At 41.4% G+C, this 25,835-nt stretch overlaps 1 long non-coding RNA gene across 1 annotated transcript in view; it reads left to right on the plus strand.

Moving 5' to 3' along the window:
* LOC311272679 overlaps window positions 1–1,581 on the plus strand; it is a 39,599-nt gene extending 38,018 nt beyond the window's left edge. Inside the window, exon 3 of the long non-coding RNA XR_014624587.1 lies at window positions 1,301–1,581. This is a non-coding gene — a long non-coding RNA (uncharacterized lncRNA). The remainder of the gene's footprint in view (window positions 1–1,300) is intronic.
* Window positions 1,582–25,835: the final 24,254 nt, after the last annotated feature.

The following is a 25,835-nucleotide window of genomic DNA, read 5'->3' on the forward strand; positions in this document are numbered from 1 at the left end:
CTTCTTACGTGTTATGAAGTAAAAATAGGCGAGTAGACAATAGTTGCTGGGAGATGAGTGCCAAATAGAGCACGATCACTGAGAGCGGAGTTAATGGCTAAGAAACAACTTCAAAATATGACCTAAGTTCTCCAACTGTGCTTGTGAGGAGAGGTCGGATATTCAGGATCTGGCAGAATGGCGATATACAGTATATATATTTATTTTTTTTGTCAGAACTTGATAAGGAGATTAACTGCCAATCATAACAAAGTATTTTCTACGCCACAAACTTCAACTGAAAGCTGTTCGGCGGTCACCGCACATCTGTGCATGTTTGAGTGCTGGAATCACTTCAATCTCCTATTTAGAGAAAGGAAATGAAGGGAGATGATGGAGGAGGAGGAGGAGGCGAGAAACGGAGGAGGGAGAGGATCTAAAAGTTAAACTGCATGCTGATGTTTTGTACTTCCTGTTTGTGTTCCTCTGTGATGGGCTGGCAGCTGCTGCCAATGCGGGCTTCCAGTTCAGCAAACATCTGGGCCTCCCTTGCCTGCTAAATGTGTGCAGAAAGAGAGAAGCAGGGAGGGACACGCTGCATAATTACGCTGGTCTAAAGGTGAAGGATAAAAATACTGTAGAGAGGAAGGTGAAAATAGAGGGAAAAAAAGAAGCGGCTTCATGCATATGTTATATGATCGACAGAGGAATTGGAGAAATATGTAGAAATGTACCACATGCTGATTTCCCTGACCGCTCGCAAGGAAGGCAGCTAATTTATGTTACTTGTGGGTTCCTTTTTTTTTTTTATCTTTTCGTTTAGACGTCCGCGCGCAACTCAAATAGGCACTTGTATTGATCAGGCTTTTAATTTCAGTGTTTTGCTCTTATCTACTCCGCAGCAGTTTGGACAAATGCCTAAACCATCCAGCCTATATTCCAGGTGGTCCACATATCTGCATGACGCTAACGTCCATACTTGATTGGATTTTGTTATCTCTGTAATTGTTTTAATCAGCCAATCACAATTAGCCTCCAGGAGAAAACAGACAGAAAATGGGCAGAGGGAAAGAGAGGGGGGGGTGGGGGGGTGTAGGCATTGACGGGGAGGAGGTGAGTGCACCGGCCCATTACTGATAAAGCATATTTTTTGCAAACGCTTTATTTTCATTCTGATGAATTACAGAAAATGTGCCAAACTCAAACTTGGTTGATCCAAGGTCGGTTTATAATGAGGCCCTTTATTTTTTGACAATGCATTATTGTCCACGCTGTCACTCATGCATCTGACATCTAAACCCATTTCCTCTCTCAACAACAGGGCCCACTGGATACGAGTGCTCTCTAAGGAAAATAAAGTGGCTTACAGAGAATCTACTGACCAATTTAACACTCAAAGGCAATCGACTTACTGACCTCACACTTCTATTTTTACATTTTGAGGAGGAGGATGCCAACCCAATCGCTCGATGAAATGTTGGCAGTGAACAAACCACATATATGCTGAAACTTGACATTTCTTTATGTTTAATTTTCAATTTTGTGTCATGACAACGATGTGTCTTTGGTCTGGTTGGGTTTAAGCACAAAAACCATGGGTTAGGGTTAGGGTTAACCCGAACGTGTGGTTAGAAAACAAGTACATATCCATTGACACAAACATGCTTGCAAATGTTGCAATGCCATCTTGAACAGTGGTCAGTGGCTTGGCAACCTCTTCGCCTAGCTGTAACACCGCAACCATACCCAAATGGTACCCGACATGAAAGTCATAATGCAAAATGGCAACATTTTATTCTAGTGACTGGGATGAGGATGCCATATCATCTTCTTCTTCTTCCTATTGTTCTTCTTCTTCCTATTATTATTCTCCATCCTAATAACTTAAATTTATGAAAACTGCAAGCACACACCCACATAAACTTAACAATTTTTCATCACATATTGATGGCATGCAAATCATTCCACGACTGATAGGTGCGGTGGGACTGAGTAGCCCGGTATGAATAGATAATGAACTTGACCCCCACTTTTTCAGGACCTAAAATTAGTGAATGCCATTTTCTGAAGGTGAAAGGGCGGAGATAAAACATCAAAATGTGCCAGTTTACAATTCTGACCTCCGTTGAAAGCTTTATCAGCACCTTTTTATTTCCGAGCTAGATTGAGGTGTGCAACAGCTTATCAGGCTTTGTCATGGGGAAAAAAAACCTAAATAAATACTTTGTCTAATACAGAAGAGCACAATATGTTACTTTTACTTTCCTTTCTTTCAGTGTCTCATAAGATTTCGTTTGAATTGTTTTCTTTTGTTTGAAGCTTAAATATCTTGTTGGCAGAAGTACGACTGAGTCCAAGGCTATAATCCATCACTGTAGACTCTGCAGTGCCTGTTTTATGTAACATTTGTGTTTTTTCTTTTTTCTTTTTTTTGTGATACTTCATTTATCCCCAAAGGACAAACTTATGTTTTTGAGTCTTCTGTTTTCCAAGAAGGATAAAAATGGACTGAGAGATACAATATGGTGTTTAGCAAGTCTTAATCGTTATTTTCTCTCAAATTACACTGCAAAGAAGGAGGCAAAATATGGCTTACATTTGCAGTCTAAAGATTCCTTGAGGCAAATTCACAATGATAGAACAATTCTGTCATGTTATTTCAACCGTACCCTACTCCTTCCTGTAGTGTTTTTCTCATTTAAATACTTTTGTTGAAGTGCTTGTCAATGTTAAATAATAAAGTAATGGCTACCAACAATCACTCCCTGTATATGTTGTTGTATTTCATACATATGTACACTGACACTGATTTAGCTGTGTGTTATTGATAATCCAATGATAAAGTAATAGCCTGATATTTTATTTCATTTGTACATTAGGTTACTTGCTTTGCTTGCTGTGGATTTCAACATCAGAGTTCTGTTCAGTTGAGCTCTTCAGCTGTGACTGAAACTAAACTGAAAAAAACCAATCAGTTCCTGTAGCATATTGTAATTTTTTTCAATATACTCCATTTTAGATCCTGAACTGTAAAAGTGTGCAGTAATTTACTGTTTGCACACATTAAATTATTTTATTGTAGAATACTGTGTATTCACCCAAAAATTACAGCAATCAAATCATAATTATCACGCCGCTACTGCGGTATAAGTAAATAATTATGTACTGTAGAAAATCATGGTCATCAACAATGCACTGTAAAAGATTAGTGACAAATATATACTGTATAAAATAACCAATAATGTCCTGTAAAAAAAATCAACATAACCGATAATTTATTGTATAAAATCACAGTAACCAAAAAGCTTCACAGTAAATTGGTTGTTTCTCCATACAGTAAGTTTCTTTGAACAGCAAAGCATTCTGGGGGCACTTGACCACTACTGTAAATTTTAAATGTACAGATGCATTGTGGGAACTTTACTGGCTGGGATTATCAGTGACAGTTTAGCTAATTCAAATGTTGGATTGGTGACTATCTTGACCCTTCAATCTTAAAGACTTCTCTTGTGATCGTAACATTGACAGTATACTGTTGCTTTGCCTCACTAGCGAGATTAGTTTGGCCTGTTGCTAACCTACCTATCATTAGCTCAGTTAACGTCATCTGTAACATTGAGGAGTTTAGGCCGCCCTCATATTACATTTCAGAGTTAGAAAAGTGATGCTGTAACTTTTTTTTTATTAGTAGTTTACTACTCTACATACACCAGCTCACTAGTTGTATTTATGCCGTGACTTAAGTGTTAATAGTTTACTGTGAAGTTGCATCGTAGAATACACTTAATGTAAAATGTGACAGAACACCTCCCGATTGTGCAGCCTCGAGCTGTGTCCAATGAGATGAAAGCCATAAAATGATTTACATTTCCAAAAACTAGACAAATATGTTGTGTTGTCACAAAAAGACTACTCAGATTCTTACATTTTCACACACAGTATAGGTGTGAATCTTTGTTCTAACCTCACCATCTAAACTTGTCATCAGCACTTTAACAGCAGCACACCTTTTTCTCACTTCCATCCTTTGTGCCTAGTGCTGATGGATGATTTTGAACAGTCATGAATAAATCAAAGTGTGAAAAGTATCTAAATATGGATTATTGCATTGTATTGGGTCTGTAGTTTTAGTCTGAAATGTGTAGTGGGGAATATTTGTTCCACCACAAAACGGACAAAATGTACAGAATGTCAAAAAGCAATAGTTTTGGCTTGTTACAAATAACATTATGAATGCCACAACAGTTTAAGCAGGCATGAACAACACCAGGACCCTGAAACTGAAGCAGCTAAATGGAGTTAATACTTCAAATCATACAGTTATACAAGAAGTCAATTTTAGAAATATGTAAAAATATATGAACTAAAAGTTTCAGTTGAAGTATGCATCCTGCTTTAGCCTCAAGTATTGTCAACAAACTCCACAAGATCCTCTCTGGAGATGTTTTCAGACATAAACAAACATTGAATGTGAATAAAAAGTAGTGTCAGGCAAAGAAAAAAAACTAGTTAAACATTCTCAGAATAACATTCTCCTTCATTTTAGACCCTCAAAGACCATGAATATGCAAATATTGTTGATTTCAAAAGATGCCTCCTACTTCACCTGAAAGTCAATTCTCAGTGTAGAGACTTCAAGTGTCCACATCACACAGGGGAACTTTCCACGTAAAACATGAATGTGAAGACAGCCCTCTACATAAAACTGTAGATAAAACTAAACTAAACTAATATATTTACCAGACTGTGCTTTAACTCATCATACAAACAACCATATAGGGTGACTGAATGCATCTTAGTACAACCCATATTTATATTTCTTGTTAGGTGGCGTCCTCTTGTGGCCATAGCAATTATTACAGCAGCAAAGGAGGAAGTAAGACGAAGTAGTATAAAGAGCGACTAGTGCTCAGAGGAGGATGGTGGCGATAGATGGATGGGTCAAACAAACACTTTAAACCCAGAATGCCGCTGCTAATGTCCACTGTGAAACCAACTCAACAGTGAGTTATTTTTCAACTTAGTTACATAGTTTTGTCACCTACATTACATATCAAAAGTTTTGTACATTATTGTTAAGTAACAGTTATTTTAACTAAAACATCGATGGCTTTCCTCAATCTAACCATGTAGTTTTTGTGCCTAAACCCATCAAAACAACAAGCTGACGCCGAATTGTCCGTCTGTTGCTGGTACGCTGCAACAGCCATGTTGTTTTGGGAATGGTTATGTATGTCATTTTGTGAGTCATTGGCAATCAACATATTATGTCTAGGTATGAGGATGTTTTGCTCTTAATGGTTCGTCATGGAAAAAGAGGTCTAAACGCCTACACATAAATTATAACTTTGAGTTTTGTGCCCTAAGCAAGTAGTTTTTTGCTCTTAAAATCATGTGACTGAAGTGAATATAATATAATACATACATACTGGTCGACATACTGGTCGAAATGCATACATATTCACAGCAGCAGCAAATACTGTAAATCAAACTGGATCAATAATAAATAAGTGGACCTCAGAATCAGAAGAGGCTCCCCTTTTAGCAGTGACACAGGAAATTTAGGAGCTAAGCAGATGAGTAAATAAGTATTAGTATTAATGATTCCGGTGTCGCTTTTTAGAATGGATTCACATTCAAGAAATATCAATACTAAGTGTCTGATCCACATTTAATAAGGCCAAAACTGTCACTGTGCTGCTCTAGGGGAACATATCATTTGCAGTTATGTACTGTATATAGCTCAATACACAATTTTCAGCTGACATGATGTCCACGGCCTAACTCATGTCAAGGTGAAAAAACGATCACTTGTTGAACATTGTTAAGCAAATAAACATGCTTTATAGCTGCTGCTGTTTCTAACCTGGAAACAAAGAAGTCTCATTGTTGGCAGATACTTTATCCAGTAATGCAGTAAGGGCATTTAAATCTAATAGTCTGATTTAGCATCATCAAGTTAAGAGTCCCTTCAGTAATGACCTGGCACAAAGGCGTGTTAGGGACCCTAAAGTCTTCTGTCTCGCTTTACTGTGATAGTCGCAGAATATTCAAGGACTAAAGGCATTAACTCCTCCGTTGGCCCCGTGCCAATTACATTAAGCCATAAAGGACTATTTGCTCACTTACTGCAGTGCAGACAATGGACTTGGCATCTATCTCTCCATCTGCCATAACTCTTTTTGTCGAATACTATGAGCCGTCTCTCTTTCTGCTTTGAAACTTACCTTTTCCCCATCTTACCCAATCTACCACTTTGTGTGAAATTTGGCTGAGTTTCTTCATGGTTACAAATCTCACACCGTCTCCAGGAGAAGAAAGGCAGAGAAGATGTTCAGAGAGATATCAAAGGTGGAGACAGTGTTTGAAAGGATTTGGGGTACTGTAGGAGGCAGGAAAGTGCTTGCGAAGACAAATGCTGTTGTTTGTCTGCTGTCCTCAGATTCAGGTCTAAATCATAGCTCTGGGTCATATAGTCTGCTTTATTATTTCAAAGGGAAACAGAATGTTCCCTATCTTTCTTCAACCTTCACTCCTCTATGTGCCCGTGCACAGAAATGTGCGCAATTATGCATCTCCCACAGCCTTCCTCCTTGCAAACTGAGAGACGGATCAATGAGGACACCGAGATCACAAGAGCAGAGGGGTTGGGGGTGTTGGTCTGCTCAGATATGGATCAACTTTAACTTGGCATGTACCAAATAAATGCCAGAGGGGGTATTGGGATGGAGACACCCTGCAATAAATTGATCTCAGCCCAGCGTGCATACCACAGTCAGGAACGGGTGTATGAGGTAAAGGGCCGAGGTGGGGAGAGGGAAATCGATCAACATGGATGATCTGAGAGGAAAGGTTTCTTTTTTCGTCTCCCTCACTTGTTACACACAGACATGAGTGAACAAACACTCATAGGCTCTGACACTATAAACAGCAAGCAAATAGACTTGTCTCAAATGTGTAGTTTGTGTTTCTCTATTGCGTGTGTCTTCATGTGGTACAAAGTCAACACAAGTCTAGATTGGATGGTGTGTGTGTAGCACACAGTCAACACGAGTCCAGATAGGAAGAGGGGGAGAAAGCCATTAGAGATAGGAGCTGTGGTCTGAGCCCGCATCTAATGCAAGGCTACTCAGCCAGTCAACCAAAGCCTGCTTATCGGACCACGGGTCCACGAAGGCCACGAGCACACCCACACACACAAACAAATTTTCCCCAGGCTTTCTACCCAGCCTCTTTTTGTCAACAAAAAGCAAGGAAGGCATTCCCTAAATCACACACACACACACTGAAACACACACGTTTGCAGTTCAAGAGTACAAAGTAAGTGGGACTGAGAGTATTTCTTGTAGATTTTTCATCATTTAGATTTTTTTTATTGTAGTATTCATCAGATTAACCCCCAACAAGCGACTCTCTTGTATTTATTTAGTGTTTTTCTACCCTATTCTAGCAGTCAGTTGCCATACACCAGTTGATTCAGAAAGTTTCAGTCTGGCTCATGTAAAGTTCCAATTTTACCTTTGCTACACAGAACTTTTTACACAGAACTTCAGAACGTTTTTTAATTATTATTATTTAAACAGATGTACTGGAGTTCTATGAATTTTTGGTTGCATCTGACCTTTCCTGAGCAAGTTACAGCAATTTATTCTGACATTAGTTCATAAACTGACCACGTAGATGTGTCCAGAAAAGTTCAGACTGTAAATAGAATGGTTATTAAATCATAAGAGAGGCTGTTGAAGCAAAAGTGACTTGGCTACAACCACTGCCTATTGGCCCAGAGGAAGAAGCTACGTTGGTGAATCAATGCTGCAGAACATGATGGTGTAATCACTTTCACTACAGAGCCCCTAAATGCCAAAACGAGCGTGTGTGATACCACTGAAAAGCTGGGAAACTCTGCGTCTCTGAATCTGCATGGGTCTTCAAAGCATCCGGATAGGATTAGCGGGTTCAAAAGCTCTTAAACATTTTAGAACAGTAGCTTTTTTGAGCCGTCAGCGGTCTCAGGAGGTTAATCACATTATCAACAGAGTGACAGTGGTGATAATGTTCTATCAGTTACCCAGATTGTGTATGAATACTAATGCATTACTATGCAATATTACTGTACACTGATTTCAGTTGGACTCGTATCATATCATATTGCAAAATACAAAACACAATAATCTGTTTTCCAAACTACTGACCAAGGAAACTATAATGCATCAATTTAGTTGTGACACTTCTATCATATCATGTATGTATGTAATGTATGATGTTTCTCTTTATATTTTTTCACAATAGCAAGTCAGTGTATTCCCATTCTGTCATAACTTAGCTATACAGTAGTTTCACTATCAATGTCTGTTTCCCAGGTAGGATTCAATGTGCATAACCATGGGCAAAACGTAATGACTGGACGATACCCCTGAACCACCATAAGCATGCTACTCTTCTCTACTGTATGTGTGTTGGCCTCCAGTGGTGGATACACACATAATTTCAAATTGAAATCTGCAACGCTTATTATCAAGGCAGCAGTTGTCTATTTACAAATCAGACACGGAGCAACATTAGCATTCATTTGCAGTTGTTTGTTTCCACCCAATGACTATAATTCCAATTTCCACTGTTTCTTCCAGCACTTTGTTGGTCTCACTCAGTGTGTCATTAACTTTGTCTAGTGTTTGCTGTTTGGTGCTTTAAAGGTGCAGTATGTAAGAATCAGCCACCTGCCAAAGTCATACTAACAAAAGGGAGGCAGCATACCATACAAGCAAACACTAACTGCTGCTAACTGTGGCTGCGGTTATAGCTTTCCAGCTCAGTTAGCAGTGCAGGTAGCGGTCTGGACTTGGCACCACTGGACTGTTGAAGCTTTGGAACAGGGCTGGCATGCTTACTTCAGTACATATCTCTGCAATGCATAGACAACATAATGTCAAAACCGTAATTTCTTCACATTATGTTGATAATTCACATTTTTTAAATGTTTTTTGTCTTACATATTGCACCTTTAACTGGTAGTGTACAGTGGTTTTACTGGGTTTTTTTTTTTGGTGAAAACTGCTGCTTGTTGCTAGTGGAAACAGGGTTGAGACCAAAATGCTCAGTGAACCTAAGGGGAAACTGCAGCTTGAGGTGATAATTATCTATCAACATGCATAGTATGGAGAATGACAGTATATATTACCCATAATGCACCTTGCCCATCAACAGTTCAGTCAGAAATGTACTTTTTCTGGCAGTTTGGTCAGAAACAGTACATTAGCTGCTATCGTTATGCTGGCAGCAGCTAATGTAGCCTCAAGCAGAGATGGGGAACAGGCAACAGAGGTCTGGTAAACTCACTTATTTTTAATCTAAGCTTCAGATTTATTTTTTATTTTTCTTCTCCTTTTCAACTTCGTCTTCAGCCACTGCTTGACATCACTTAAGGGAAATTTATCAGACTGAACACAGCTGCCTCTAGAGCAAAAACATACTTTATGAACCTTTTTTAACTCATGCATTTGCACTCACAAAAAAACCTAAAATACTTTGCAAAATCGGTACCTGAACCTACCCACAGCCTAAGATGTTTTATGTTATGAAAATGTCTATCATGATAGTGATTCCAGCTCTATCGCCACCTCACACACTGTTGTTTGTCTCTTTACACATACAGTAGCCTTTCTTGTGCCATGCATGAGAGCCTCCCTCCTGCTGACAGGTTGATCTGTGCTGGCATTTATTGATGTGGCCCAAAGCCCATCCTTAAGCCGCTCTCTGAGATAGTGTCGCCTGGGATGGAGGGGTCGAGGGTGGAGTGGTGGTTGGGGGAGATAAGCCAATGTTGCACACGAGTGCTTTGTTTATGATGAAGTGGTCCAGGCAATTACATTAGAGGCACAACGAGAGCCCTCGTCTCTCTCTCTCTCTGTGACTCTTTGTCAGCCCGCTCGCACTTGCAATGCCTCATGCGTCACTCCGGCGAAAATGCTAGGAGGCACCTTTCAAACCTTATCGGACCAGCAGTCAAGGACGGGAACTTTTGTGCCGTCCACCTTTTAATAATGCCTTGCATGGTTCGCCGAATGAGGGAGGAAGATTTATGACGTGACAGCTCGGGCACCTGAACCTGCACACAGCGTCTCTCTGTTGAGGGTATCTGTTCGCTCTTTTATTGGAGGCCGTGATTTAGGAGGAGTAATTGACTGGAAATGGACTAATGCAGGTTAGATACTTTATGGTCCGAGCGGCGGCTAACTGCAGAGGATTCTTCCTTGATGGAGAAGCGGAGGAATGGACTAAAGAGGAGAGAGTGTTCAAACTCACGGTGCAGCGCGCACACACACACAGAAAAAGTAATTAAATGGCGTATTGAGTCTTACAGACTCTTCTCTTTTTTCTGCAAACAAGATAAATTGCAGTGAAACAAGTGAAATTATTTCAACCCAGTGGCACATTTCATCACTTTTTACCAGAGACAGAGAGACAGGGAGGGAAAATAGATTTGAAGCTTCAATACTACATTTAATTACTTGTTAAAATTGAGATATGCAATATGATCACTCATGAATGTAATCCCCCTGCAGGAGTGTCTCTGACGTGACGCTTTTTATCTCCTCGTTTTTTGCAGCGAGATTAAACAATAACCGCTCAAATCCTTTATTGTATACAGTTTATTCATCTATTATACCCTTTCATTGTACCCTGTTTGTGTAAGTTATGTTACCAAAGCAAACGGACCATGCTGGATTTTTTTTGGTGCAGCTTCAGACTGTCAGCCAGATGTCAACAGTATCAACTTCTTTTTTTTTTTTTCACTTTCGCATCTGGGTTCCAAACTTCTCTCAGCTCATTAAACAGTAGCAAATAGGGAAATAATTACTTATAAAAAACACACATCTTGCAGCCGAGGCACAGAAGCCACAAACACAAACTTACAGCGGGCCAGATGGACAGCGTGGCTTAATGTCGTCATGTCACGGGCTCCATATGCTCTCCCGTGTATGATTTCTGTTGGTTTAGTTTGTTCAGCGCTGCAAAGGCTCCTGAGATTATGCAGGCAGGGCGGGGGGAGGAGAGAGGAGGAGATGCAGAGGAGTGTCGCTGCCCACAGGAAACAGGCTTTGACATATGTGGAAGCACATAGCTCCTTTGGGGGGAGGCGGAGGGAGAGGAGCGGAGAGACTCCTCGGAGCTGTGGGGAGAAGGGTGTGATCATTCTGTCATAGGGTATTACTGTCATAATGCGTACACACACACAGTGCGCACACACATAAGCGAATGTGTACAAACATATATAGTTGAAATTCTGATGTATGATACACTGTGGCAGCCCTCGCGCACGCAGACACACACCCCCGCATACACCTGTACACCGGTGACGGCACCTCCCCCCCACAGGTGGGGCCCTGCGGGGGCTGCCATTTTCTGCACCAGCACCTGTCACCTGGATAACGGGCAAGAAATGAAACAAGCACGTCAACCTCTGCTCTCCTCCGCACTGTTCTCTCCCTCTCTCTCCTCCTCCCTCCCTCTCCCTCTCCTTTCATTCCCAGGCGTGTCAAGCCAGCCAGCTATGATAATTCTGCACCTAGAGACATGCTCACTTTGCTTGTGGAGGCACCGATTGCTACAGTTTCCCAGCTAAGCTCCCAGAAGCTCGGCCCCGGCTGTGAAACTGACAAAAGGAAATACCTCAATTCGGGGCCTTTTTTACCACTTGACATGAAAGGGAAGAGGCTGACGATATGGAGTCCCGCATAGCTTGAACAGTGAAATAAAATGAGTGATATTGGGCATGGTACTTGACAAATGTAATCTGTCATTGAAAATAAATAACATTACTAAACTTAATCTGTATTTTTTTATATCGACAGTAAAGCTGCGGGCTGTAAAGCCAAAACAGCTTAATGGATCTCTGTTGAGAGCAACGTCATAGCGATAAATCTCTCAGGGTTTGACGCAAGCAACACCGTTCATATAACATGTCGTCTTTAATTTGATAACAATTGAAGCTCACACTCTTACATATTGCACCTTTAAGTCCCCTCTATTGGCATTATTTAAACCCCTGAAAACTTTTCCTCACACTTACATATTCAGAGGGTTTTTTTCCATTAAAAAAAACCCCTATCTGGCTTTAAAATGGCTTGGATGTAACTCCACCACTTTGCCTCATTAAGTATGCGAGGTTCAATTGATATTCAGATTAACAGATTCTAGCCAGAAATGGAGTGTCGCCCCGTTCAACTGCAGTTTTTTGAAACTAGGAAAACTCAGAATGCAAAATACAGATAATTAGCAACGTCTGCTCACCTGATTTCATCTGAATACAGCTTGTTTTCCCAGCAACTTTATGATAATTAGATGGAATGACCCACTGCACACGTGATTGGCTGGCTGTCTGAATCTTTTAGACTTTCCTTGCTTACGCTGCAGTTCTAAAGCAGAAATGCTCAGTCATGGCATTGACTGGTCATTTTGCTCATGATATGTCTTATAAAAAACACCATTAGGACAGGTTAACAAGGTTAAAAGCTTGGTTTTCATTGGAGGGGGGTCTTTGACCACTACTTTTAGGGTCTACTTTTGCATCTTTCCTGGTCACAGTGGAAACGGACAACTTCTGCCCCCCTAGCATTTCCATGTGGTATTGTTCTTGGCACTGGTGTCTCAAAGCCAACTGGATCGCTTTTTGTTTTCCTCAAAATTGCTACTACCAACAACACAAGACAAAACGTGAGTTCATTGACTGAATTTAGTCTATAATGGAGACTTGAAAGCAGTTAGAAATGATGCCAGGCTGCTTATAGGGAACCAAAATGCAGATAGTGTCATTGTATTATAGCCATTTCATTGTGCAATCAACAATCGGCAAAAGACTTGTCTATTGCAAGTTTAAAATATGCAGAAAGACAGTGAAGCTTTGGGGCACACAACTTCCATCTTGGAACAAAATCCAAAGTGAAACAAGTGACTCAGAACTGCCTAAATTATACATGACAACTTTTTTTTAGCTTCTGTCCTATCATTTCCAACCCCTGCGTCAAGCTAACATGTCCCAGATCAGTTATATCTGGTCCATCTTCTTGTAAAACAGCAAAAGAATCATGCGGTAGAACATCAAATTATCAAGGTGTAACTGGGATTAGCATCTGCATTGTAATGATTGCATTCACCTTGTAATTTCACATGACTCATGACTGAGAAAAGTCACAAAATGACTGTAACATGCTGGTAATGCATCCATAAAAGTGAGTAAACCATTGTGTGGATGTGTGCGTGGTCAGAAGCGACTGGCTGAGTGGAGAAAGTGATTAAAGAGACATATGTGTGTGTGTGTGTGTTTGTGCGAGACAAAGCCAGAAAGAGCTTTCAGAGGCACAGATGGGTGCATTAGCACACAGTGGGAGCTTATGCTTTATTTTATTCTTTTACAGCCATAAGTCTTGGTGGGGGGTTGAGATATAATTATTTCAGACGCAGTTTTGCTTTGGAGTCCTCAGAGGGGAGATATTGTGTTTTGTTATTCTGGGGGTGAATGGCTGCTGACACATTTTACAACATTACTTCTCTTGTAAAAGAATCTAAGGAACTGCAGCGAGAGGCCCTGCTGTCCATTTGTAAAGGGCACAAGTGGACGGGAAAAATCTTTAACACCGCTGTGACAGCGCTGGGCCTCTACTCTTTTATTTTTGTCACTTTCTCTCTCTCTGTGAACCCGTGTTCTCTTTCTCTCTCCATGTGATCTCCCATCAATCAGTTTCCTGTCCAGATGAACGTCCCAAGCTGTGATCTCTAAATTTCCATCCCGGTATCGATCAATCCCCTCCGTAGACCGCTGTCTGTCTTCTACTCCCCTTGTATTTTCTGTGCAGCCGCCTCCACGCTTGTTTATCTCCTCTCATGCATCATCCCTCATCGCTGCCTTGCTGCTACCAGCACCTCCCCTTCGCCGTCATCTTTTCCTGCACATAAACACCTCTCCTGCTGCTTCTCCTTCCTCTCCCTGTTTCCCTTCTGGTCAGCTCCTCCTCCTCTCTCGTCTGCATCCTTTTGTTCTCCCTCTCCGCACATCTGTCTTCTCTTTCCCTGTTTCTCTCTTTCAGTGCACCTCGACATCAATCCAGTACACTTTATTGGCATGAATGTCATAAAGATCTTTCCTAATTATTTGCCAAAATGCCAAGGCCTCTGAAAAGGATGTTCGACGAGGAAACATTTTTCTCCCAAGAAAAACTAACCACATTAGTAAATAAATCTCTCTCTCTCTGTATCTCTATCCGTCTGCAGTTGGTTTTTATGTGGCCAGTGATGGCAGGGGTTCAAACTGTGATGGAGTGCCAAGATGAAGGCTCCATCATCATTATTATTATTCATGATTTGGACGCATAAAACAAGTCCTTCGTGAAGTAAACAGGACATGCCCGCGGTAAAGAGAGGCCTTGGCCCCGCCGCTATAAATTGCCTGCGCAAAAAGGACACTTTGATATTCGGAGCTTTATTAGGATGCCCTTTCTTTTGGCATTGTAAGAGAAAGCAAACTGCCATTTGGAATTAGATTTAAAGCCCTTGGGCGATGGAGAAAGTTGTGGAGGGACGGGAGATGATAGAAGACGGATGGGACAGGGTTTAAAGTGAAAGATGGCAATAAGTCAGCATGTAAATAGTTATTAGAAAATCTCCTTCTTGTCAACGAATCAGCAGATAGGCTGGGGCGTGACGACGTTCACCATATTTGATTAAAAATTGATAGACTTATTCAATGAACAAGTAAATATGGAGTCTGAAAACATGACCGGTGACAAGTCCATGCTTTTCTTCTCTTTCTGACTTGCTGTTTCATCATTCCAATCTCCCGCATAGTCGGAGGTAGAGGGCGACAGGAAGATGAGAGCCAATGGAGAATGAATAAGCAACACCTCGTATTTATTTTGGTAGGAAACAGAGCTGAGGAGATGGTAGACACAGGGATGCCAAATAACAAAAGGGACAAAGGGATGTAGAGATGAAATGCAACTGCTGCAGATATTGATAAAAAAAAAAAAAAAAAGCCCCAACACTACCAGTCAGAAATATTGAGCTGCTCATTAGTTGAACTGTATCCAGCAGCTCCTAGTGATTTTCTTGACACTTTCCGGCTCAAATATATTCAGAGAAAGACACCAGCAGAAGTGGTTGACTGATTAAAGCAGATGATGGTTAACTTAACGGCATAAAAAACAGATGAATCCTGCTCTTGCACCGAAAGAGAAAGGAATGATTTTGCAGGCGAGGTGCTAACGAGCTGCTGAATAATAGAAGGACTGTATTTTTCATTTTGTTCGAGCCACCGTGGCCTTTAAGGTGCATTTCCCCCGACGGGTTTGAGCGTTTAGAAAACAAAGATGCAAGGACGAAAGAGGATATTGACAATGTGTCTGGGAAGAGACGCAGATTCACTTTGAAATCTCTGCTCAATCCACTCGTCTCCGGGTATCAATAGCAAAATGTCCTCAGGGATCCCCACTTAGATCAGACTCTGCTTTGGAGCTCTATGTACTGCAAGGCTAGTAACAATTTGTAGCACTATTGTTTGGTAGCTTGATTTAGAGAAGGCTTACATCGAATCAATGAGGACAGAATAAAAAAGTAAATAAATGCCAGTTAAGAGTTTCTTTCCTCACTCAAAATTCCAGTATTTTAAAGGGAAATTCCTGTATTTTTAAACCTGGAGCCTCTATCTACATGTTTTGGCGTGTAAATGATTCATACTTGACACAAGTTTTAAAACCAGTCCAGTAGATCACCTCAGCTGGCAGCCACAGCGAAGCCATACTGTAATCCGTCAAACTCCAACCATCAAAGTAACATCCACTTAAAGTGCTTGATTTTGCCTCTGACAGGCCGGAGATGAGACTTTTTTGTTAAATAACAAGAATGTTTTTGTGACCAGAAACACAAGTCTCGCTCTGAAATCCTGCAAAAGGTTGAGTTGTTGAAGGGAGACAACGGTGGAGAGAGTTGGAGGAATGAGTTCGGAGTTCGGCTCTGATTACTTTTCTTCATTAATCTACAAGTGGCCTGATCAGTTAAAAACATGACAGGTAGCAAATTATGCTACACGGACTTCACTAAAGGAAATAGATTAAAACATACTGAACATGCTGGGTGTATCTACAAGTTAAACTTAACTTAAAGTCTAACATAGTTTTCTTATATCACCAAAAAAGGATGTAGCAACAGTAAATACCTGTTGAGCTTATTGCTGGTTTTATTTAAGATCATACGCACCTTCTTTAGCTACAAAACCAGAGTGAGTTGAGGGCTGTTCAGAGTAGCTAGTCCAGGATCTGAATTTATCACCTTTGGTGGGACTAATGTCCTGGTAAGTTTCTGACTTTTGTTCCAATTTTGTTATAAGTATATGCTTATTAGTTAGTTCAATTGAAGCTAACCAGACAGCAAACCTGGTGGGTTTTCACAGTGTTAACAGGAGTGTCAAAGGGGTGCTCATTTTATCAGTGTGTGCATTGACAGTCAATGTTTTTGATCAATTTATTCATCACATGTACAAATGGTGGCAAACATTTCGATCCAAAGCCATAGGAAGCAGATGATAGATGTTAGATTTGATATTGATAAACTGTGTGTGTGTGTGCGCGTGTGTGTGTGTGTGTGTGCACCCGTATGAACTACATCTGATACTGAGCGGCAGAGTGGCAGAGTGGCGGTGCCGGAGCAGCTTGGAGAGTGATAGTTTGGCACAGTGAAATGGGAGAGGCGAGAGGCAGATTTCAGCTGAAGACGTGTGAGAAGGAGATCAGGACAGAGGGGATTAAAGAGTGAGTGTCATGTGGGTGTGTGTGAGAGAAAGTAGGTATGTTAGGAGCTTTCTGCTGTCTCATAATGCAGGGGCAGGGATGAAGGAATAAAAGCTGATTTACATCCTGAACATGAGCTCCTTTTTCAGCTGCAGGTGTCATTGTGAATGTGTGTGTGTGTGTGTGTGTGTGTGTGTGTGTGGTTACAGGTTGATCGAGGGAGAGGGAGGACTCTAAAATAGATGTACTGTACAGTGTCTAAAAGCTGTGCGTGAGCCTCATACGAATCCGAGGATATTCTGGTGACTATTCTCAGTGATAATCAGAGTTTCCTGTGGCTATTGCCATGCATCACCTTCTGTAATCAGGGACAGAGAGAAAAAGGGCGAGACGATTGCAGCAGGCCTTTTGCAGTAATACACAAGAATAAGAATGATGTGGTTTAGGATGTGTAATTTCCCAGTCTTCCATCTGCAGAGTAAGTTTTACTCAGACCGCAGAATTGAAAACGGGAAGACAACAGAAGAAGTAAAGTCGGCGACCTTGACCATGAATTTTAAAAACTTCCACACACACACACACACTCCAACATTCCTCTGCTTCCACCTGGCTCGCTGGAATAAAACATGTTTTCCTCCAGTGTCACACAACCTGTCAACATCATTGTTTAATGAGGGGCAGACAGTCAGTGTGTAAGATTGTGTGTGTGTGTGCAATTCCCATTGATCACATGATTCTGGACCACCTCACAGGACCATAAAGGTGTACACATTCCCCATAAAGCCTGTCTGTCTGACTTTATCTGCTCTGGAGGATCTCAAGGGGCCTCTACAGCGTCTGAGGTGAGGGTCGTGTCACTGTCTGAGGTTGTCGAGCCAGCACTAACACCAGCAATCAGGGCTGCACTGTGCTCACAGCTGGCCTTAAAGGATAAGGCTTGTGATGTTTTTTTATTGTCAACAAATCCCATCATCCCATCCGTCGCACTCGGCCCCAAGCGCCTTGTCCCCATGAAAGATGTAAATGTTAAAGAACTTGTTACAAATATACAAATCGCTCGAACCTGAGTGCATTTGACAGGGACTATTTTCAGCTGTGGAGTGCCCATGTTCATCGTACTGAAGGACCATGTCAGCCAACGCAGCACGGTGGCTAATTGAGGTGTTTTCAGACAATAATGGAGCTCTGTGGAACAGAGGAATACGCTCAAGTAGGATTTGGCGACACATACCACCCTTGTTAGTAGAGTTAATTCATTGATGGTTTTAGTCTATTTGAGAGCGGAAATGAACTGACTAATTATTCAACACACTTGGCTACAATGTCCTAGATATCGCCTCCAATTCATCCAAGTGTACGCTTAAAAAATGTAAAATGGAAGAGCCTGAGAACCACACAAACTGGATGCCTCACGCTGGCAAAAGTGTTTTAGTGCCACCACAATCCCGTCCCTCATGGTACCAGAAAATGAGACAAATGACATCCTTTGGGCCCTGTGCAGACATCTCACTTCACTGATGTCACTGATGCTCATTAGGTGGGTGCCCAATGATGTCCCGGGTGGTTTTAATCACCCGCTGGAGAATCTTCCTGTCCTGGGCCGTGCACGAACCATGCCAGTTCGTGATGTCTCCAGTCAGGATGCTTTCTATTGCTCCTTTGTAAAATTGTACACGATTTTGTTATTTTATTTCCTTTTCTAAAATCAACAATCAGCTCAGTGGTGTAATGTAATATGTATTCACAGATTGAGGTATTAGAAAAGGTATTGTCATATCGGTGCATCCCTAATGGGAAACCTTCCCATCTCTAGCATTCATCCAATATGACTTGAACGGAGCATTGTTGCAGTCTAGTCACTACAATCTAGGCGCAAATAACACTCGACGGGGCATAAGAAACGTCAGGTGACATGATGTAAAGAGCGAGAAAGTCCAAGTTAGGGGAAGGTTGGGGTTGATGGATGGGTCAAACAGACAGGACTTCTACCCGGGAATTCGGTGTTTATGAAACCGAAAGTCACTTTTGACTCGTCTCAACTTGTGCTTTTAAAGCTAACACATTTAATTTACATCGTGTCATCTTTTCCTAAACCTAACCAAGAAGTTTTGTTGCCTAAACCTAACCAAAGTACTGCCATTACGTGTTTATTTTGTTATCATGACAACAAACTGACTATAAATATGCTCTCCACAAAAGTTATTGAAATTATTTGTTTAAAGTTGTGCCTTTGTGCGCAGATTGATGAGACCAGACTGACTGTTGTGTTGCAACCATTTATCCTTCCATTTACATATTTTTCTATTGTGGGGGCACATGTAATTAAAGGAAATAATTAAAATGACCTTTCTTTCCTTCACCTTAAAGTAGTTGCTATAGTTTTTCAAATTTCAAATAGTTGTGTTGTCCACGTCTCCACTGACTACCTTCTTAAAATATATAACAATCCAAGTCAGCATGGCTGCCATAAACCAGTCTACCATTGCCTTTAGCCGCCTCCAGCAGTCAACTGACCCTAAAGACTCTCCCCTCTCTGCTCTTCCTCTTCTCATCTACACGGGCAAAGCACGTGTGTCACCGTGGGTGGTGTGTGTTATTAACAGCATGGGAGCTTTGGAGAGGGGTCACTAGCGAAACACGTGGGGTCGTGTCAGACTGTTCATGCATTAGGCTGTGGCCGGGTATGTGTCGGAGTGTGTGAGTGTGGCCTTTTCCAAGGGGTGAGTAGGTTTCTGAGAAGCATGGAAAAAGCGGTGACAGGGTTATATTGAGGAGGAGAGAGGGTCATGTGCCAGGCAACATGTGGGGGTGAGCATGTTTGAATGTGACACACGCAGCAGTGCGAGGATGGGTGGGGGGAGGTGATCCATACTAGGTGTCACACCGTCTGTGATAAAGCAGCAATGAGAGATCACTGAGCTCTGTCTCTTTCCACCCTGGGGAGAGCTGGGTGTATTAATATCTACAGAGCATCAGCTATACTGACGTAGCACAGATTTCAAGACTCCGGAGTCCCACATAATATTTTACTGAACCTGTGTGGAGGCTTTGAGCAATCTGTTACCAAACAGTCTGCACATACACGGCAACCTGACAGCAAATGCCTTTTTTACAACTGCAGGGCATACAATATAGATGTGGAGATGGAGAGTCTCTTCATTTTTTTTACCTCTGCCCTACAGACCTCTACATTTCTCCACCCGCAGTCGGACTTGCTCCCTGGTGTAGATGGAAATTCAGCAAACAGATTCTTCATGAGAGTGGAGGTTGCTCAGTTTTTAATCATTCAGGCAGGATTTTACATTTTATTTCTGCTTAAAAGGGTAGGTCAAAAGCTTTCTTTATAAAGAGACCTTGCTCGCCTTGAATCAGAGATGTTCAAGTGCTGGAGCCTCAAAAAATTCGTAGAGTGTATAATGTGATAAAGAGGGTAATGTTTATACTTCTAATGCACCTACGAGACTACTCTCAATGTGAACAGTTATTGATCTCTTGCGTCATCATCAGCGTCATCGCACCACGGAAACTAATACATTACAGGCTTTTCACACAGGATTGACGTGTGTGTGTGTGTGTGTGTGTGTGTGTGTGTGTGTGTGTGTGTGTGTGTGTGTGTGTGTGTGTGTGTGTGTGTGTGTGTGTGTGTGTGTGTGTGTGTGTGTGTGTGTGTGTGTGTGTGTGTGTGTGTGTGTGTGAGAAACTTTCCTCAAAACCCATGTACACAGTGGGACAGAATGGCTCAAGGCTACACCGTGGGGGAAATCTACATAGCAAGTCCTGCTATGCTGGATACTGTATTATAAATCCCACATGATCACGTACAGGCTAAGTGACACAACATTGTCAAGTGTAGGCAACTATTGCAATGCAGAAGCAGTTAGTGGAAAATGTCTCTGTCAAAAAGGACAGAAGCAACATGACACAAAATGTTGGGTTTTCCAAGAAAATGGACCAGTTCCTATTTCCTCACTGAGGTAAATGGAAAGCCATTGATCTTGGTGTGTTCGCAGAACCTTTCAGTGAACGAGGAATATAACATTTAGGCACCACTATCAGACTTCATGGGAAAAATATGATAACTCGCAAGAACAAGTGAGAATAGTGAAGATGAATGAATTGCTGGCAGGTTTGAGGAAACAGCAGTCTGTTATTAGCAGTAGATGAGAGATTAGTGACGCAGCTGTGAAAGATATATTGCTGCGAAATAGCATTAGCATTAAAAAAGCCGTACTGGGGGTGTGTTTGTGTTGTTGTGCTGCTGTTGTTCAGTTCCAAAGCACATGTGACAAAGCATTTTGTGCCTTTTTACAGCCACTTGTATCTGTAAAGTGTATTGACAGTGAATCTGAAAAAACTGAGACATACTGTTGAAAATGACCTTATTTTTCTTCAGACACCTGAGGCGTCATCATCTGTTTTGTAAATTGATGGTTTGCTAGTTTTGAATATATTCGGATTGACCCGCATGCTGTTATGCAATGGTTTTACTGATCTGACACCGATCTCCATTTCTAACATCCAACATGAACACGTCTGGGCCTTCAGCTTTTCGAACAAGCATGTGTCACTTTGGTCCAGCGCACTGCTGTGTTTCTTACTCTTCAACACCACTAACAATATGCAGTCTGCCCACGACATGTAGGCAGCAGCACAAGTCTGTTTACTTTGTCCCTTTATCCATATGATGTAACAGTTATTTTTGCAGCCTTCCAGCTGCTCTCAATCAAAGAGACAACGCTGAGATGAAAATGAAATATTTCCGATGTTTCCTCAAAGGCCAATTATTTCCTTTAAACAATAAAAAAAATATTTATGTATTTTTACTGCAAAAGATGACTAAATCTGATATAGGGGCAGCGTATCACCAAAAAGTTTGGGTGAGAAACAGGGAATTTCACACTCCCTCTCATAAGTCTTTCTTTCTTTCAACAAACAGCTAACTTTGCAAACGTATTAATACCTTCAGTAATGTTACTCAATCAGCTACCTTCATGAGCTGTTGCGAAATAAACAGCATTAGCAGCTGTTCATGTAGAAGTCTAAAAGAAATGTTGCGAGTTCAGCATCAAGCTACTCTTCCGTTTACTTGTCGAGAGCTGTCTCCAGCTGTGTCAAGCAACGGCCATGTTTTCTCTTGTTTTGCTTCTAGTTTCTCTTAAAGCTCCTTTAAGAGTGACGTGAGAATTATAACCCCTCTGACCAAAAATTAATACGATCCAAAGATGCCCAGTGGGATGGTTTGCCTCAGATGTGGCTGTCCTGCACAGGTGAGTAGGTGCATCATACTGGTTGTGTGCACTGTGGTGAAGGATTCCTCCAGTGGCTGACTATCTAACAAATACTGGGCCGTGTGAGTGGAAACACTCAGGCCTGTAATGAGTAAGATCAATCACCCACCAGCATCTACAGGCCGAGGCTCAGCTGAAATTAACCAAGCCGAAAGGCTCACAGGGAAAAGAATAGAGTCTATGGACACACAGGAGTTAACCCACCAACCGCTACATGAGTACGGACACTCCAAGAGATTAGCCAGGACGAGAGCTTGACATTATGTTGCATCCTCTGAGTATTCCTCCTGCTGCGCTCTCTCTCTTTCTTCTTCCTCTCTCACTGTTTCTTTATCTGTCTGTGCCCACCGCTGCCTCAGATAAAACCAACAAATCTCAGACTTACATCTCTTGCCCCCATGCCTGGTCCCCCCCCCCCCCCCTCCCCTCCCCTTTTTTTCTTCCCTCTCCGTTTCCATGCCTTTTTCATGATGTATTTTTCTCCTCTTGCTGAGTTATGTCTGCTCGCATCGTGACCTTTTTTGTTTTGCCAGAGACCTCCAACAACAGCATGACAAATATAGGGAAGAAGATATTCTCTCGCTCAGAGGTTTGGACCTGGTTAAAATGACTTTCATGTGATATTACTTCAGCCATCTATCCAAATTCTTCCCCCTGCAAGGACAAATAGGCCTGTATATATGCAGACCCCGTATTCATGACGCCTCATTAGGTTACGCAATAAAGAAGAGGGGAGGCGAAGGGGGAGAATGGGAATGTGTGTGTGTGTGTGTGAGAGAGTTTGCTTTTTCTATTTTTACCAGCATCTCACCCACCTATGACTCTGATAGAAAAAAAAGCTATATTTATCGTAATGTCAGAAGTGATGGATTGAATACATGTATTGGTCTTTGATTCACACAGTGGCAAAACGGTTGATTTTATTTTCTTCCCAAAATAGATATGTCATTAGTGAATTATCAGTTAAAATGTGCATTACATTCGTGTTCAAATTGAAATAACTGGCAACAAATTTGATGATTGATTATTCAGTCATAAATCATCTATCAGAAAAAAGAGACTGGTTCCATTTCAGGTTTCATTCCATTGAAAAATAGTGTGTGTGTTTTATACTTTCTGACAAAACAAGCAGTTTGGAGGACAATGTTCCATTATTTCCAACAAGTCAGGGACTAAACAGTGACTCAAAATAATAATCAACACATTATTCAAAAATGAAACCAATCATTAGTTGCAGACCTCATGCTAGTTTACATTTCATTAATTCTGCAGGTGGTTTTGGGCCATCAAAAAGTGCATCACCCTTACATAAACAACTAAGTGGGTAGAAAGTGTCAGAAAGTGATTGAAGGACTCTCATTCCCAACTCAACAAACACTTTGGGTTTTCCCAACTGTGGACGCTTTGGGATGGTGGCCAATCCCAAAGAGACAGTATTTGACAGTGTGGGAATGTGGACCTTTAATATGTATAATTCACACTTATGTTCCATGGTGGCAAAGGTTAGATGTCATCAAAAAGTGCATCACTGTCACTCAGAATAAACTAGAAATGTCTCCAGAAAGTCAGTGCAAGTCAATATGTATAATTCAGACTTATGTTATACAAGAGTGACATTGGCCTTCTCGTTACAATGCAGTATTCTGCTGGGAAACTTTGTACATCCGTTGAATGTGCCAGAACATGTCCGATCAATTCAACATCCATGGTCCAAACTTGACCTGTCGAGGCATGGACACATCTGTCCTGTGCATCTGTGTCTGTCACCAGGACTTTTGCGGTGGATCCTTTCAGTCCTATGCATTACAAGGTGGGTCCTCCCTGGATCTGACTTCTTTAGGCAGGTCCCAAGGATAATCGACTGGATTGGGATCTTTAGAGCTAGTTTTCACATTCTTTTGCCATTTCTGAGCAGTTTTTGCAGTGTGGTGCAGGAGGTGTACTTGGTCTGCAATGGTGTTTGGGTGCAATGGTATTCACTCGACCTGTTAGTCTTTTTCAAGTTGTTGTAGATAATTGATACATTTATAGGATAAAAGTACATGTGTTTATTTACACCACGGTTGGACTATCTCTGTTGTCGATAACAAGGAGAGATTAGATCTGCTCAAGGTGAAGGTGCAGAGAGAAAGCTTTCCTTTACCCACCAACTCTCCTCCTTTTATCAGATGGGCAGAAGGAGAGGCCTTGACATTATCAAATAAAAAGGGCTGGCTAAGAGCGATATTACCTGGATAAGGCCACAGATAGGGGGGCCGGGACATCATGGGAGAGGGATCAGATTGGAAAAGACACAGTTGATCCATCTGTACGTTGATATTATAGGTACCACCAGATAGTGTTACATTTCACAGTTTTAAATGGTTAAAAACATCCTGTGTGCAATCGTGATGGCAAAGTTGGCCAGAAATATATACATATAGCTCATTACAGAGTTTTGTCATGATCCGAACTGATCCGAACTCTCTTCTTAAGCTTCTTCTTGAATACGATCGCCACAGTACTTGACAGTAATTATTCATGTGAATTATGCCAGTTTGCAGATTGAGTCTATAAACCACTGAGGTAAACAGTCAAGCATTAGCAATTCCAGAAGCTGTTTACATGGAAGAGTACAGTGAAGCGTGTTGAGCTCATGCATACTGCTGAATAAATTCAAAGATTATGTTGACAAGTGTTTGGCAATGATAGACATGAATTGTAAGGAAATGGAGTGCAGCTATATGTGTGTGTGTTGCCTCATGGGTGTACGTGTACACAGGCATGCGTCAATGATATTAATGAGTGTATTCAAAAGATGGATTTTAATCGCTGGGGCAGGCAGACAGCGGAAGAGCTAGTCAGCTTGTCAAAAGCACACACAAGCAGCGGAGACAAACAGCGTCACTCAACAACCCCCCCGCCAGAAACAACAATTAAGTGGTTGAGCCGGCAGTGGTAATGCTGTCAGGCATGTGAGGGTTTCTGTAATGCTACTTAATTAATCTCTGCAAATCAAATCGATGGTAATTTTGCTCGCGTAGCAATCGGATTTGGGGCTTCATACTGTGACACGGTATCCAGCTTGCGAGCTGAAAGGGCTCGTTTTTCACAGCAATCAAACAAGCTCGTCCATATGTTCACAGTGCGTCTGAAAGACGGAGATGGACGATGGAGGGTAGGATGGAAAGAGGAGAAGCAGAGGAGGGGAACGGGGAGGAAAAAGATTATGCACAAGATGAGACTGGAATCTGTATCTGTATGTTTCCTTTCTTCGCATAGCCCTGAGCAACTGTTCACACCGGTCTGGGTTATGACACTACGTTAGTCTTGCCCTCCCTTAAATGACACCATTGCTTTGCTGTTTGCCTTTTGATTTTATAGATACAACTTTTTTTTGTCCTGACCCCTCAAATGTTACATATTCTAATCTGCTTTATTTCAGAGATCTAATGTATAATTAAATTCTGTTGATCTTATTTTATTATTCATTCTAAATTGCGCTGCCCATGTTTAAAATAAGTTAATTTTACTCAATTAAAAGTAAGTCTCTGTCATTGGCTGTTAATTCCAACCGATTTCCCAGCATGCATTGTGTGACAGTTAAAACTGTCCTGAAACTCTTCTTTTTCATAGTTTTAGGAAAACATATGTGATGGAAACTTGCTGTGTGTCTTTAATACATTTTGAGAGAAGTCACACACTGCGACACATAACAAACACAACATGGCTGTGGCTTCATCTTAGTACCGAAAATGGTCCAAGGTAATTGCTGAGTAAGCTGATGTAAAAAAAGTCACATCAGCAGTGA

This window comes from Pagrus pagrus (assembly GCF_965226575.1).
Source record: "Pagrus pagrus genome assembly, chromosome: 17".
In the NCBI taxonomy this organism is placed as follows: domain Eukaryota; kingdom Metazoa; phylum Chordata; class Actinopteri; order Spariformes; family Sparidae; genus Pagrus; species Pagrus pagrus.